Consider the following 6381-nt stretch of genomic DNA (forward strand, 5'->3'; position numbering starts at 1 on the left):
TAATTAGTTCTGTGTTTAATTGTGTATGAACATACATGGTTTGACATGAGTTAGTTAATTATTAGTAAAGTTAGAACTAAATTATTAATACAATTAAAACGAACTTGATAATCCATAATCATTAGCTAGCCATAAGGAAGAAGTGGATTCAAACTAGACAAGAGTGTGTTTTTACTTATTGAATTTGATTTAAGTTCGTCTGATCTTGTAAAATCGGATAAAACCCCTTTTAAACTTGTTAATAATTAGGTTAATTTAATAGTAAGTAGATTAATTAGTAACACCGTTCCCTGTGATCGACACCCGACTTACCCAAGTTATACTGTAATCTGATTAGGTACACTGCCTATAAGTGCATAGTTAGTTTAAGTTTGTTAGGTTATAAATATTAAAATTAGTGGGTACTTTTGTGCACATCAAGTTTTTGGCGTCGTTGCCAGGGAGCGGCTTAGTTTATTAGCTTATTTATTTGCATTAAGTTAATCGATCCTTTTTGTGGGGTAAAACCCGCAAAAAGTTAGTTTTTCAGCAAGGTAAAAAAAAAAAAAAATTAGTCACAGAGTCCACGACGTGGCCAGAGTTCATGACCAGAAGCTCAAACACACCCTTGGTGCCACCACTTGAAGATCCCGAGTCTGCAATTCACAAGAAAAAGACGCCACTGCAAGAATTAAAGTCAGCTTTTTCAAGGAAGTCGGGAAAGAAGACAGGAGATTCAAGCTCATCCTCGAGGCACAAGAGCAATTTTGAGCACTTGGATCAAATACCCGTCAAAACCGAATCCGAATACGATACCGAGCCGGAATTTGAAGAACATACGAGCGAACCAGAGAACGAGCCAAGAAACAAGATGGCAACAATTGAAGAGATGTCCATGGGAGCTTACAAGAAGCGGATCCGAGAAGATGTGGGTCCCGGTTTAGTCCAACCCGCAATACCTGCCACTGCCACATTCGAGTTGAAGGGGCACATATTGACTGCACTGAAGGATATCCCATTTTTTGGGAAAGATCATGAGGATGCTTTTAAGCATCTAGATGAAGTCAACTACATTGCTGATTACTTCAATGTCCTAAATGTCAACAGAAACACAGTCTTGCTTAGGATGCTTCCCATCACTTTCAAAGGAGTTGCTAAGGAGTGGTTAAAATCACTCCCACCGGGTACAATTACCACTTGGGCTCAAATGCGTGAGCAATTCCTGGACCATTTTTGCCTGCCATCCAAGATAGCCAAACTCAAGAAGGCAATAGCCAACTTTGAGTAATAGCCAGGGGAGTCATTATACGAAGCATGGGAGCGGTACAAGGGCTTGCTCAGAAATTGCCCTCAGCATGATCTAAATGTGCAACAAGAGATGTCAATCTTCTATGATGGGGTCAACGTTATGACGAGACAACTCCTTGATTCTCAAGGACCTTTGACAAAGAAAAATCCAAGGGAGGTCAAGGAGTTGATTGAAGAATTCACGAAGCACTCTCGCGATACCACAACCCTAGGCAAGATGGAATCAAAGGCGGTGGAGGGGCCCAAACTGAAGAAATAGCAGCTGTGATGGCTATGCTGAATAATTTGGATCGAAGAATAACACAAATGGACCAGTCAATACATGCCATAAGAGTGGGTTGCGAGAGATGTAGTGGTCGACACTTGACCAAAGACTGCAATTTAGATGAGTTTGGGAACAGAAAATCTCAAGTGTGCTACTCGAGTGGGGACAGGTTTGATGAAGACTAGAGGAAACCAAAGAAGGAGTGTCTGCCATATGAAGACTGAAACGAGCCTTATGCATCGCACCGATACTATCCCTCCCAGAAGGGATTGAAGACTTCGTAGTATATTGCGATGTATCCAATTAGGGGCTCGACTGTGTTCTGATGCAATGAGGTAAGGTCATCGCCTATGCCTCAAGGCAACTAAAGATGCACGAGGTCAAATACACCACACATGATCTTGAGTTAGGAGCAGTTGTGTTTGCTCTAAAGATCTGGAGACACTACTTGTATCGTACGAAAAGCACTATCTTAACAGACCACAAGAGCCTACAACATATATTTGACCAGAAGGATCTCAATATGAGACAACGAAGATGGGTCGAACTACTCAGTGATTACGAATGTAAAATTTGTTATCATCCCGGCAAGGCCAACGTAGTAGCTGACGCCCTAAGTCAGAAAGAATACTCTGGTTGTAGAGTCAAATCATTGACTATGTCCATCCATTCTCACTTGTCCACACAAATTAAGGAGGCTCAGCTAGAAGCTTTGAAACCTGAAAATGTGGTGAGTGAATCCCTGAGAGCGATGGATAAGAACTTGGAAGTAAAGGGTGGCGGAGCCTTATGTTTCATTGATCAGATCTGGACACCGAAACACGGTGGTTTCAGAGACTCGGTCATGACCGAAGCACACAACACTCGACATTCCGTCCACCCAAGTTTAGATAAGATGTATCTGGATCTTAAAAAGTTATACTGGTGGCCTAACATGAAAGAAGAGATTGCTACCTGCATGAGTAAATCCCTTACTTGTGCCAAGGCTAAGGTCGAATTCCAGAAACCATCAGGTTTACTTCAACAACCGGAGGTACCTAAATAGAAGTGGGAGCGGATCACGATGGACTTCATAACCAAGTTTCCCAAGACTACGGGTGGTCTCGATACCGTTTGGGTGATCGTAGATAGGCTAACCAAGTCTGCACACTTCCTGCCTATCAAAGAAATTGACAAGATGGAGAAGCTCACTAGAATATACATTAGAGAGATAGTACAAATGCACGGTGTTCCCATATCCATTATCTCTAATAGAGATAGTAGATTTACTTCGATGTTCTGGCAGTCGCTACAAAGTTCCCTAAGAACTAGGTTGGACATGAGTACAACCTACCATCCACAGACCGACGGACAAAGTGAGCGAACTATCCAAACACTGGAAGATATGTTGCGAGCCTGTGTGATAGACTTTGGGAAGGCATGTGATACTCATTTACCCCTTGTCAAGTTCTCCTATAATAACAGTTATCACACAAGCATAAAGGTTGCTTCATTTGAAACCTCTATGGCCGAAAGGGCAGATCTCCTCTGTGCTGGGATGAGGTGGGTGACACTCAGTTCGCTAAAGGACGTGTTCCTGATAGCACTCTCATAGGTCCGAAAATATTCGGGAAATGACAGAGAAGATCGTTCAAATCCATGAACGATTGAAAGCCTCTAGAGACCGACAAAAAAGCTACGTCGACAATAGAAGGAAACCTTTGGAATTCCAGGTGGGAGATCACGTTCTTTTGAAAGTCTCACCCTTGAAGGGCTTGATACGCTTCGGAAAGCGTGGGAAGCTCAATCCAAGATACATAGGTCCTTTTAAGATTCTCGCTAGAATCGGCCCGGTAGCTTACAAACTCAATCTACCTCACGAACTCAGTAATGTACATTCTACTTTCCACATCTCGAACTTAAAAAAGTGTCTGTCCGACGAGACTCTTGTAATCCCACTCGACGAGATCGAGATCAACGAGAGCCTCAACTTCGTGGAAGAACCTGTAGAGATGATGGACCGAGAGGTCAAGCAAACAAAGCAAAGTCGTATCCCGATAGTGAAGGTTCGCTGGAATTCCAAGCGAGCACCTGAATTCACTTGCGAGCACGAGGATCAAATGAAGTTGAAATATCCTCATGTTTTCGCTTAGTTATCTGTAACTACTTAATTGCTTAAACTCTAATTTCGAGACGAAATTCTCTCTAACGGGGGGATGATGTGACAACCTGAAATTTTTATCTTGTACAACCATTCACTTCAATCAAAGTCAGACTTGCTTCTGTTTACTTTTAGCACTGTTTAGAGTCTGTTTGAGCATTCTGAGCTTAGTACACCAAAGGAATGAGTGAAAGTAAGTTCCAATTGAAGTTGTAACTTAGGAAACAAGCCATAAAACCTCAATTGAGGAGTTTACGGCCAAGAAACATGAGTTTACGGCCGTAAACTTATGGTGGCCGTAAACTCCATGCTATATATATGGTCCTTAGTCATTTTCAATCACTTTTCACATTTCCAAGACTAGAAATCGGATTCTCTCTCAAGGATCATAAGATTTTTGCTTCCAAACTTCAAAAAATGTAAGTAAATCCTTCCATCTATGAGTTAATACACCACTTATCCTTGATAACCCCTTGACTTCATCCATGAATTTCATCTTTTGAGTCTAGATCTTCAAGATCCTCAAGAACATCAAGAACACTTAAGTGTTTTCGGCCGAAAACACTCCCATTTGCTTTCAAATCGTAAGTACACTACCCTTAGCTTGTTATATACTTGAATCACAAGATAAACACCTTGATAACCTCAAGAATTAAAGAACAAAAGGGTGTTTACGGCCAAGGCAATCTCCCTTGGCCGTAAACCCTATTAAGTGGTTCAAAAGTGCCACTACTCCTTCCTAAGCCTTGGACTTGAGTCTAGAACACTTCAAGGAAGACCATAGGACCTTAACACACAAAATGGTACAAGATAACATGAGTTTACGGCCATAAACTCATTGGGCCGTAAACTCATGGGGGTTTTACCATTGGGCCGTAAACTCCTATGTGAGGCCATGCACTCCTTAGATGCAACCCTTTGTACTTCTAGCACTTGAATTGAAGTGTTTTCCATGTCCTAGGGTGTCTTTACTTGCATAATTAGTTGTTTAAACACTAATTAGATGCATATATGTGTCATTATATGTTAAATAGGATCCGTGTGTGCTCAAGTCTTCACTTGACACTTAGCGTCCTATACCACTCGTTCATCCAAACCACTTACTACAGGTGAGTTCATACCCCTTAATCTACCTTTTAAATGATTTTAAATGCTTTTATGGGGGGAATACAAGTTGAAACATTATAGTGATTATATCAATCACATGTGATTAATAACTATCAAACAAATGGATTTACTATACTTTTAACTGTAATATCAAACAAACTACTTCAAAATGTTTATCAATCTCTTTTACATACTAAAATCTATATCAAACTTGTCCTTATATACCAAACATTTTCTTTGATCTCTTTTAAACTTATATATTGTCAAAACCGTGTCGAATGCATATATAGTTATATAAGTAAGGTTGGAAGGACTTAGGGCTGATAGCTCTCTTTATTTCTTGTTCCTTGTTTGGTTGTGGACTTAGAGTACCGTGTTGTTTGTCCAAGTGGCATTTGATCCTTAGTTATATATTATGTATATATGTATAGACATAAAAGCTTTTGCCTCAGTTCAATACACTCAGTTATACGAACAACTCTACTAGTAAACTATAATAGGTATAGTTTAGGAAGTCACTACTCACTAGTTCTAGTTCAATGAAACATACAAAGAGTCAGTTCATACGATGAGTCAATACATACTATAAAGAGAAACAAATAGAGAATACTATAACGAGAAATAATACATACTATAAAGAGAAACAGATAGAGAATACTATAACGAGAAACAATATTTACTATCAAGAGAAATAGATAGAGAATACTATAACGAGAAAAAAACATACTACACACTATATAAGAGAACATACTATGATGAGAAACAAAGAGAACATACTACATACTAGACAGAGAGAACATACACTACACTAGTACATACAATACTTATACAAGAATACTATAACATAAATGTGAGTCAGCACTTCAGGGCATGGCATCACTGTTATGGCTCGTTTTCTAACCAGAATCTCCTGGAGGGAGAGCGTAAATTTGTGTATAGATGTATACGGGACTGACCTGTAACATCCGGGATTTCAGGTATATTAATTAATCTTTTATTTTTTTAGTTTTGTGAATGGACTCGGCGAGTTGGTGCGTAGACTCGCCGAGTTGAGACACGGGTTTTCACCCGGATTGATGCCCGGACTCGGCGAGTCGCCTTGGTGGACTCGGCGAGTCTGCGCTATTTAATGAAACCCTAATTTCTCGGGTTTGAGGCCTATTTAAAGGGCCTTATGGCCGTCATTTGCGCTCATTAGTCCCCATAGTGAAACCCTAAAGCATTTGAGTGATTCAAGTGAGGGAAGGAGCCATTGTTGATTCTTAGAGTTGTTGTCTAGCAAGTGAAGAGGAGATCTAGCCAAGAGGAAGCAAGAGAGGGGTGGATTCTTGAAGAACTAAGGTCCAGGACATCACATCTGAGGTACCATTCAAATCCTTCTTTCTTATTGTGATGTTCATATAGATTTAGGGTTTTTGAACCCATTTGTGGCTAGATCTAGCATCCTTATGGTCCCTTGGTGAGTTATGGCTTTGAATCTGGACCCATAGAGGTCCAGAGCACCTCCTTGCCTAATCTTTATGTGCATCCATGGAGGTTTTGGATTGGGATCAATGTATTTGAGGCTAAAACTCCATTAATG

At 40.3% G+C, this 6381-nt stretch overlaps 1 non-coding gene across 1 annotated transcript; it reads right to left on the reverse strand.

Annotated features, from left to right (window-relative positions):
- Window positions 1-1234: 1234 nt before the first annotated feature.
- LOC145077441 (small nucleolar RNA R71) lies at window positions 1235-1341 on the reverse strand. Its single transcript, XR_013693186.1, has one exon. It is a non-coding gene; the product is annotated as a small nucleolar RNA R71 (small nucleolar RNA).
- Window positions 1342-6381: the final 5040 nt, after the last annotated feature.

The sequence above is a fragment of the Lactuca serriola genome, chromosome 9, assembly GCF_051521515.1.
Source record: "Lactuca serriola cultivar US96UC23 chromosome 9, Lser_US96UC23_V15, whole genome shotgun sequence".
Taxonomy (NCBI): Eukaryota; Viridiplantae; Streptophyta; class Magnoliopsida; order Asterales; family Asteraceae; genus Lactuca; species Lactuca serriola.